At 45.7% G+C, this 10681-nt stretch overlaps 1 protein-coding gene across 1 annotated transcript in view; it reads left to right on the top strand.

The window, feature by feature from the left end:
• Positions 1–1383: 1383 nt before the first annotated feature.
• Positions 1384–10681, top strand: part of NCOR2 (nuclear receptor corepressor 2) — a 392352-nt gene continuing 383054 nt past the window's right edge. The window contains exon 1 of the mRNA XM_024196814.3: positions 1384–1427. The gene's annotated coding sequence lies outside the window, so the exon portion shown is untranslated. The remainder of the gene's footprint in view (positions 1428–10681) is intronic.

Raw genomic sequence — 10681 nt, 5'->3', positions numbered from 1 at the left:
CCGTCGTGTGTAAAGCAGTGTTGTCAACCACAAGCATTCAAAAGTCATGTCATGCCTCCAAAAATCATGACTGACTTTCACTGACCTTTGTAAAGGGTTGAGAGCTACTCATGAAAAGTGCTATATAAGAGCTAGGTGTTATTAATTAATATTATTTGATTAATAAAAGGAGGTTTCTAAAAAAAAATGGTTCTCTGGCTTCCCAGCGTTTAGCATGCACTCGAGTCACATTTCCAAGGTTTTTCTCTGCAACTGTGAGGGCTAGAAACTTACTTAAAAAAAGAAAGTTAAGAATCTTATGAAATCATTTGACTCCAGGAGCTGGGCCTTTAAGAAAAACACCAAATATCATGAGCCATGCAATAAAATCAGGAGAGCTGGCAACGCAGGACTAACGTTAACCAGGGGCCTGCTTGTCAGGGCCCTAGCATTGCCTATACCGCTTTGTAATCAATCAGTGTTGGTCACTTGCTCTTGAAGGTCTAGGTTTTGCTCACCACTTGGTGTATAGGCTTTTTTCACAGGGTTGGGTGCCAGAATAAAGCGTAAAATCCCAGGACTGGGGCCCCAGATGAAGTTCTCATTATATCCTCCAGATTTTTTTTTTTAATTTCTTTTTTTTAGCAGAATTGGCTCCCAGATTTACCGCTGGCAATGTCTCATTTCAGCCTTGCCAACAGCCCGGTGAATATTGCAGGTCAGTAGGGAGCACGGGCCATGCCCTGCTGTCTGCAATGCCCAGAGTCGCCTCCCGCTCTGCAACAACGAATTGCGTTGTAGAGAGAGAGAGAAAAAAAAATAAAAGGAAAGGAAGCCCGGCCGCCCGCCTGCGGAAAGGGAAAGTGGCAGCGTGTGAATGGACCCGGCGCAGTCCCTGGCCCCGGCCCCTTTAAGAAGCCCGGGGACTCGACTGTTGCAAGCCAAGCTGTTTGTTTGGTGCAAGCCGGGCGGCTTGGGGGGATCGCTGCTCTCCATCTCCCTGCCCCCGGTCCCTCCCCACCCCGGATCGCAGGGGAGGAGCAGGCGGGCGGGCGGCAGGAGCAGCCGCCGCCAGAGGCGGATCGCAAACTTGCTCCTTTGCAAAGGCTCCGGAGAAGCGAGCCGCCGCCGCCGCAGACAGACATCTTAGGCAGGGGGAGAGGAGAGGGGGGGTTTCCGGGGAAAACAGACCCCCCCCCCCCCCCCCGGCTCTGGATTTATAAACACAGCCGCAGATGGAAGGGGAGAGAGACCGAGCCGCGCGCTCCTCCTCCAGCACTTGATCCAGGGGATATTTGGATTGTTTTTTCTCTCCCCCCCCCCTCCAAACACACTTGCTCATTTCCTTCCCAAACTCCCCCCCCCCTTCTTACTTTACGGATCCTCGTTATACAAGGAGAGAAGGAGGAGGACGATTTGGAAGAAGAAGCGATTAGCAAAGGCACTAGGTAAGGGGGGGGGGAGAAGGTTTCCCCCCCCGCAGACTTACTTTCTCCAAAACAAGCACAAGGGAGGAGGGGGGGGATCCCTCTTGGCTCGTGTGTGATTAAGGGGGAGGGGGGCTTTGCATGCCAGCATGTAAAAGTCACTTTAAATACATTCGTTCCTTTAAAAACAACAACAACCCACCCACCCAGCCAAACAATCCCCCAAAGATTGGCGTGTGTCTGCAAAGCGATCAGGGTAATTCAGACTTTCCCCGGGCAGCCCTTCCTGCCCCAGATCTTGGCGTGTATTCTGACCGCTCGTTCTAAAACACCAGGTGCCTGTCCCGGGGTGGCAGAACCCCCCAGGTCAGGCCCATCTCGTCTAGACGGGGATCCCCTGCAACTCGATCTCGGGGGGTGGTCTGCTAAGCAACTGCTTGGCTAACTCCTGCTTTAGAAGGAGGAAGGATTGGAAAAAAAAAAAGTACCTCTCTAGGGGAGAGAGAGAGAACTATTCTCCCCACCCTAAGGTCGATGTAATTGATCTTCCTCCCCACCCCAAATGCTCCATAATGAAAGGATGGGGGGGGGGGGAGGCTAGAGGAGTTGGTTATAGCCCTTGCTAATTGGCAGTGTGCATTCATTGGGGAGAAAGGCTTGGCATCTGCACACACAGCGTGGAACTTGTCCATACAGCATCCTAGAGGGAAAAGGCCTTTGCTCTCCCTTCCACACCCCAGCTGAAATCTATATGCGCTGGGAAGCGGGGTGGGGAAGGAGTTTGAGAGCCTGGAGTAACCACACGCAACTATTAATAGTCTCAGAATCCAGAGCAGATAATTGGGAATTGTGGGAGCAAATGAACTGAGGAATGCTTATTTTAGGCAGGTGTGTGTGTCTCTCTGTAGAACTGAGCGGCTGTTGTGTAAAATCAAAATTACAGTTGAAAGCTGCTTTGAACTAGGACATTTTTCAGGGGACAATGGAGCTTCCTCTACCCGGCGTGCTGTAGGCTTTCCTTTAATTTGAGCTGCGCTCTGTGGTACTCTAGAAAGTTGCTTTGGTAAATCGATTCTTCTGCGCCTACCCTTGTGATCTTCGTGTCACTTCTGTGCCTTCAACCAACAAGTGCTGGTCCCCTCCCTTTTCCACCCAGATTTCTCTCTTCCAAATGGCTGCCTGTGACATTCTTGTTGGGACCCCAGGGAGGTTTTTTTTAAGGTCTATTAAAGATACTGAAGTGATTTTGAAACTGGAAGCGGAACATAGGGAAATGCAGTTCACTTGGCAGCATGTCTTGTGATGCAAGCTGCATCGTTTCGTTGTGCATGTAAATAGCTGGCCCTTTATTTTGTCCTTTAATATTTATACATAGTTCTTATTTCTGTGGTTGTGTGTAGCTCTTTTGTTGTTGTTGTTGTTTATCTTCAGACTGTGACTGTCCTGTATATTTGAAGCTCATGGCTTTATGCCTACATGAGATCCCGGCGAAACTAATCCGTGTCAAAGACACCGCATGGAGCCAAGTGGAAATCTAGACCCACTAAAGTTTCTCACTGATGCATTACATATTTTTAGACGTGTTAGAGAAAACAGTGCAGTTATGGCCACTGCTGAGTAGCTCTCATCCGTATAGAAATAAGAACTACTGAGCCCACTTATCTGCAAATGTTGAGTTTAGTGGCTTGTGTGTAAATATTTATGATGGGTAAACAGGGCTGGTCTGATGGTGTCTGTGGGCAACAAGTGTACATTCCACTTTTGAACTATAATCTCTGGAGTGATAAAATGAAAACTGACAAAAAAGCAATTTCCTGTTCTCTCTCCTGACCCTACGTTTCTTGTTCCCTGACAATGCACAAAGAGCAGACTCACTCTCTGGTGAAGCCAACTGCTTCACTGTATTGGCTCACGCCAGACTGACTGGAGCAGTAGAAGCTGCATGACTGTCTATCCCTCCTGTGGCTTCTTGTGCCTGGGGCTAGGGGTTACATTTTGACCCAGTGAGACCAGCCCTGTTTCCACTACAGTAAGCTCTGTATACTCTGCATGTGATTGGAAGGTACTTGGTAGGATTGCAAAAAATTCTGTTTGTAGTCAAGGTGTGATCTGACTTAACCTTGTGTTCAGCTAAAGAATTTTGTATGAAAGGAACATGCTGATGCTTTAGGCAGGTGATATCTCTGATTTTTTTTATTTTATTTTTTATTTTCCCCAAACTCATTTGCTGTGAATGTGCATTTATGATTTGAACGCTTCTGTGACCTCTACTCTAGTGTGCTAGCCAGGAAAACACCAGCTGTTAAGGTTTAGCTATCTGCTGTTGATTATCGGTAACCTTGATAAATCTGTATAGATGCTAATGTGACTTCTAGGCACTGCATAGCTGGATAGAGGTTCCCATTTGCTTCTAGCCTAGGATTTGTAAGGGTGGGTGAGAATATATCTAGTGTTCGCTTGCAGTGTGCTCTGAAGAATAATAATAAGTGCATAATATTAAAAGTTTATAAGCCAGGGAATGAGAGTCAGGATCACCTCATGCAGTCCCATCTCCATTGGTGTCGATTGCAAAACTCTCACTTCATTGGCCAGGATCCCCCCCGCCCCGTTTTGATTGCTGACTCATTAAGGAACTTTGGGGAGGTCAATTAAGCTCTATCTACCTCTGCTTACCCAGCTGTATAATGGGTAGAATGCCTACCTGTAAGCATTAATGTTTGCAAAGAGTTTTGAGATCATTGAAATACTATAGAAGAGCAGCACAACATATGATAGTATTACACTGGAAATCCATGTGCAGTTATAGCCAATGCTTTTGCAAAATTTACCTGGGTTATCGAAAGCAAATAAATGCAGTGAATTATCGCAGAGGTGAAAGTGTGTGTGTATGTAGGGGGATGGGCAGGTGGGGTGGTATTGCCCACAGTGACTGAGAAAGGAGGTAGCAGGGAGTGAGAGGAGGGAAAGAGATAAAGAACTCTATTTCAGCCATGTTGAGCTAAATGACTAGACATCCCCAAGGAGATGTAAGAGAGACAGGGAGTGTGGTTTGTCCCCCCCTTCGGATAGGAGACAGGTCTGGAGTAGAAAGGCAGATCTGTGAGTTGGTTGTTGAATTTGTGATTGAAATTTCTTGGCGTTCAGGTGGAGTGGTAGAAGAGAAGGGGACCCAGGACCAGAGCCCTGTGGAATCCCTACAGAAAGTGGGATGAGGAGGATCCTCCAAAGGACACGCTGAATGTGATTAGAGTTGAAAAGGGCTCTCACAGCTGCTCCTTAGCCTCCCTACAGATACTAATGCTCCCGGTTTGGGGACAGTCATGACACAAGAACACAGAGACATTGAGAGGGTAATGGCTTATTGCAGAAGAAGTCTACGTTCTCCAGAGAGAAATTACCGCACCATGTGATAGATTTAACAACTGCTAGGAGTTCCTAGTGGAAATTTTTCACCACTTATCTGTATGGGTCAGGATAGACTGTGCATCTTGGCAATGGCTCTTTAGATTCAGGAATCCTAAGGGGCCACTTGCCAGGTGGTTGGAAAAACTGCCATGCTGTGATTTCATAGTCACACAACAGCTGTGGGCACAATCATGGTAATGCTGATGGCCTCCTTGGGAGGCTAATGGCAAACACTGCCTTAGGCGGGAGAGCAAGGGATTGGTTACTCAAAGGAATGAGTGTGCTCAGGAAGAAATGGCTGTCTCCTCTCTTCCCTTCATTTGCAGAAGTGCAGTGGTTCCTGGTTCACGTCCTGGAGCACAGGATGTGGGGTTTCAGAAATGAACCCTAGAGCAACTAAAAGCTTCCCAAAGAGAGGATCCTGATTTAGAAGTGTGTGTGATTAGAAAATCATTTGGCAAATGCAGCTACTTTGCAATGTAGCATCCCCTCAAAATACCACAGTAAAAGCTTTCTGGTCACAGTGGGGAATCTTGGGGTTGACAGATGAGAGATTGCATGAAAGATGGGAGAAACCAGCTGGTTGTATCAGATAACCTCAGAACCTCCTTTTTCACTGTTTGTCATAAATGTAAAACTGCTGGATATTTTGGGGCTGCCAAAACTTTAGCCAAGCGAAGAGAAAATTTCTGTTGAGGGAAGTGCGGGCAGGATGTAGAAAACTGGTGCAGGAAATGTGATACTTGTGGTACAAAGAAGGGGGGCCCCCCTAAGATTGGGAGAACCCCTATGCAACAGTATCTCATGGGGGCACCTATGGAGTTGGTTGCTTTGATGTGCTTGGTCTTCTGCCTGGGACAGAGACTGTCAATCAATATTCTTTTGGTAGCTATGAACTGTCATTGCGTTTTATACCATACAAGGCTTTGCTGTGTTTTAGGCTGCGTGTAAATAATTTCTTCTGTAAAATTGTATAACTTGTGTTAGATTACCCAGAGTTTGTTATGAATGTGTGTGATTGCAGAACACCGCTGTACTGAGCAAGTGTTTTGCTTTCAATTAATTTATTGGATGAGAAATCTGAATAAAAGTAATAATACTTAGCACTTGCGTTTCACTTTACACGTTTAAAATATACGTTACAAGGTAATAACAAATCCTCAAACCCCTTGTGAAGGAAGAGGAAGAGATTATTATAGTTTATTTACCAGGTGGGGTGGAATGAAAAACAAATATTCAAAAGTGGTGTGTGTGTCCGTCCGTCCAATTTGAGATCTTAAAGGGGCCTGAGTTTCAGAGGGTAGATACTTAGCACTTGATCCTGTTCCTGCCAAACCAAATGGTCTTGTTCTGACCAAATCACTAGACACTGCTGGAAATTTAGGCCTGTGAGGCCCAAGGCTTCAGAGTAATTCAGTTGAAGATATAGTGAGTGTTGTTGGATATTTGGCTGTGTGATATCTTTTGATGTCTTTGGTCTGTCCGATACAACCTTAAACAGCTAGTTAGTTAACATCATAAAGTGTTTTTTTGTTTTTTGTTTTTTTCATTTCTTCTTGTTTTCAGTAACCCAAATTTAATGCACAGATTAACTTAGTTTGTTAACAATGTAATGGGGACCTAATTTTTTATAACACAAGCTATACTTTTGCAATTGTTGCATAGCTATTAATTTTTACTTGAGGTGCATTACTAATATTTTATACTAAATGTAATGCTTAACTGCTAGAATAGATGCTTACAATCTTCTATGAGGAGGTGTATTGCTTTCCCCAGCTGAGCAGCACTCTGTTTTAGCAAAAGAGTTAGTAACATAATTTTTACCAAGCTTTTTAGAATTAATTTGCTTGTGATACCAGTTCCACTTTTAACTATTTAGAAGCACAAATTGTAACAATCAATACTTCCCTTTAACATAACGGAAAAGAAAAGTGTATAACAATTAAACCAAACTAAATTTAACATGTAAGTTTATGCAAACACTTTGAGGGTATTTAAATTTTTGACACTTTGTTGTGTTTGGGAGCCAAAGGTGGAAACCTGTTGAAATTGTTTGGTTAGCTTTATGCATAAATTGTTTTTAAACATTTAAATATAGTTATAAAAATGTCATAGCAAAAAAAGTGCAAACAAGTTCATAAAAACCCAAACAAGAAATTGACATTTTGTTAACATTACCTTTACCTTAATGCTGAGGTTTCCCCTTACATTTTTTTCTTTAAATAAAAATAAAAAACTGTGACTAATAAAAGAGAATTCTTTTTGTTTTCAATTGCATTATTTGTTGAGGCAGAAGTGTGTGTGTGTGTGTGTATGTATGTATATGTGTGTATATAAACTGACATCTTTTTGAGCTTTCAAAATAGGTATTAATAATATTATGATGTTTATACCCCAACCATAATATTAAAATAGTGTGGTACCACTTATATGTATATATTTTAAAAAGGTATAAAATTGACTTTTGTTGCAACAAAATAAAAATAATAAAGTAGCTAGCTTACCAGATCGGTAGTCGGGGGTCAGCAGTGTTTGGCTGCGTGTGTGGTCCAGCTCTGCGGCACATCTTCAAGTGAACCGCCCAATGACCACAAATCTCGTTAAGGTGCGAAGGCATCCAGGCAGGTTTATTGTCAACAAAGAACAGTAATAGCACCTGGCAGACTCTACGAGAATAATAAATAATATATGCCTGTGACAATGGATGCAGCTCAGTGAGGTGAATGTAGAGATGATGCCCCCTGAAAAAGGGAGCTCGTGAAGAGGGGCATGAAGGAGGAAGGACAGGGGCTTGGCAGACAGCGTGAGCGTGTTGCAGTAGTAGACTCTGTGATACAGGGCATGAATCTGGTAGGAGATGGAAACAAAACCGAGCAGGAGGAAATGAGCAGGGATGGGTTGAGAGGCAGCATGGTCCAGTGGATAGGGATGCTGAACTGGGAGTCAGAAAACCTGGAGTCCATATCCAGCTCTGTCCAGACCGTGGGCGAGTAACATCCCCTCTCTCTGTGCCTTTGTTTCCCTTCTCACCCTTTGTCTCATTCATCTCGGTTGTAAGCCCTTTGGGGCAGGCATTTTCTCTTACTAGGTGTGTGTACAGCACCTAGCACAATGGGGGCCGGATCTTGGTTAGGGCCGCCGATGCTACTGCACCACTATGGATGTTTAAAAGATAGGAGGCCAGAGAAGGTGTTTGAGGGAATGGGGTGATGCAGTTGGAGTGGCAGGAGAGGGAAGGCGTTAGGAAGTCAGCATAGGGAGCAGTCCTGCTCCTGCTAGAATGAGTTGTCTGGCCTTCACTGGATGCAGGATTGAGTTTTCCTGGCTATGCTGTAGTGGGGACACGCTTTGGTATGGGAAGGTCAGAAAACAGGCCACAATTGCAAGGTGAGAGATGCCCACGGTCGGGGCTGGAGTCTTAGCTGTAAAGGTGAAGAGAAAAGGACTGATTCTAGCTGTGATACCGAGGAAGGGCCACGTTTACGTGACAGCCGCACAGCTACGGCACTGCAGCTGTGCCACTGTAATGCCATAGTGTAGGCGGAAGGGGTTTTTCCGTCCGTGTAGGCGATCCACCTTTCTAAGAGGTGGTTGCCAGGTTGACGGAAGAACCCTTCAGGGCACAACATTTTTCACAGCTCTGAGCGATGTAGCTAGGTCAGCCGAAGTTGTAAGTATAGACCAGCTCGTTGTGAGGGGAAAAGGGCGAGCAGACGGGCGTTGAAGTAAGTGCCAAGGTGATGTGCCTCCTGGGTGACCCTGGCGATGATGATAACACTTAGCTCTGTGAAGCACTTTCTATTTTCAGAATGCTGAACAAACATTAGCTAATGTAAAGGAGAGCGGCGCTGGCTCGTTACCGGGAAGGGAAGTAACTCCAAATTAACTTTATGATCCATGAAACTGAAGGTTATTTAAAAAAATAATAATTTAAATGAAAACACTGACGTTTTCAAGAGTAGCTGAATGCATCGGTTGTTTGATGTCTTCCATTTTTTTTCTTTTCGCCTGTTTTTTTTTTTTTTTTTGGCTCGGGAACCAATTATAGGCAGTATCAACTTACGCTTGGATTTGAACCTACATGGCTCTTAAGTCTGCCAAAAGATTTTCTCTTAACCCTGATGCCATAATGTTTGATTCAGAAGGGTTGGCAGCAACTTTTCTTTCTTTGGATGTGCTTGATGTTAAGTGTAGGGAAACTCTTCAGAACTGTGTGACACCTTTAAAAGAAATTATCCTAAAGCTGCTCCTGTTACATACGATGCAGCTGTGTTTTCTATAAGATTTTTCATGCAGACTGTATCCCAGGACACTTCATGGCACAAAAACTTAGGAGGCAGCAGAGGTGTATGAATTGTAGAAGATGTTGTTTGTATGACAGTTTTAAAGCATTCAGTCATGAGGCCAGTGTCTGAGGGAGAAGAGATAGAAAGATGGTAGGAGCTCTGTAGGAGGAGGCTCCTGGATTTACAGGGGGAAGAAGGGTCAGAGGGGGCGGCTGTTGCTGGAATACACTGAGTAAGAAGTCCGGAGGAGGCAAGAAGATTCCAGTAGTCTGGAGTAGATCCCTGCAGAAGGGCATTTCTGAGGTGAATGGGGAGCCAGTGTTTGTGTGGTGGGGCCATATTTCTTGTGATGTAGAAGAAGGCAAGTGGCAGCAGAGAGAGGAAACTGCTGGAGGAGGCGAAGGCGGCGGTGGGAGTTGGGTGGTGGCAAGGGGCAGACATTAGAGATGAAGGGAGCAGCAGGAGGAGGAGAGCTCAGGTCACAAATGATGATGTCAAGAATGTGGGCAGTGCAGAGGAATACGGTCTGAGTCATGGAGGAGGACGGGGCTGTTTGAGGCCTAAAACCCAGGCTCTGAAGACCAAAGTGTACATATGTTGAGATAAAAATGGGAGTTGGCCTGATGGAGACGCCAGGGAGGGTGTTTAGGGAGGCAGAGCCATTGATTAGACACACAGAAGTCTGTGCTTAGGGTAGAAAGCGGCCAAGCAAGGAAAAGTTTGTGCAAGGGGCAGTAATGAAGCCTGAGTGACTCCTCAAAGGAGGGGTCTGAGAACAGAGGTGGAACCATTGACCAAAGCAGAGTGACTTGATATCCAGGAGCGGTGCTATAATGGCTGGGGGATCAAAGTCGCCTCCTTAGCTGTGGAATTGGGAGGCGAGGGGGGAACCCACATGCACAGCCAAGTCCCCACTGAAGCTAGAGGGGTTGGTCCTGCTCCTGTTGGCCTCAGTGGTGCAGGATCAGAGCAGGAGAGCCCCTCTGGGCAGGGGGTGTTAGATGTGGCTGAGGACAAATGGTTCAGGCTTACTGGGGAGAAATGTGCTGAAGAGTGTTTACCTTGAGAGGAGGAGGACATGAGAGATCCAAAGACAGGAGGGGAGCCTTGGCAACCAAAGTTAGCCAGAGTGACTGGACCCTTCCGGGAGGAGATTTCCCAGCAGGGGCGGATGGGGGAGGCAGAGGATGTTGCTAGTATTCGCTGATAGCCACAGGCCCATCTGCAGCTGTGCGTGAGTACATATGCCAAGGCAGGGAAGACCCACAGGATTTCCTTTCTGTCATGCTGGCTGTTGAGTTCATATCTAGCCAAGTGTCCTTGGTTTCTCCTCTCCTTGTGGAAGAGAGTGATTTACATAACAACACGGAGCGTGGGCTTTATTTAGAGTTGGTTCTCTGACCTAGCAGTGGAGAGCCTGACGTGTATGGGCAGATCCTTAAAGCATGGGGTGGGGAGAGGGGTTGTTGGATGCGGGGTTTGGTTTGCACTCCTCGCCAGAGGTCAGGCTGTAACATGGATAAATTCTTCACCCTGCATAGCTCTATAAAGCACAGTGAACTGGGTCTGACCTGAAGCAGTACT

Source organism: Terrapene carolina, unplaced genomic scaffold (assembly GCF_002925995.2).
Source record: "Terrapene carolina triunguis isolate 2854851 unplaced genomic scaffold, T_m_triunguis-2.0 Scaffold234, whole genome shotgun sequence".
NCBI lineage: Eukaryota > Metazoa > Chordata > Testudines > Emydidae > Terrapene > Terrapene triunguis.
This window is presented reverse-complemented; position numbering and strand designations above follow the sequence as displayed.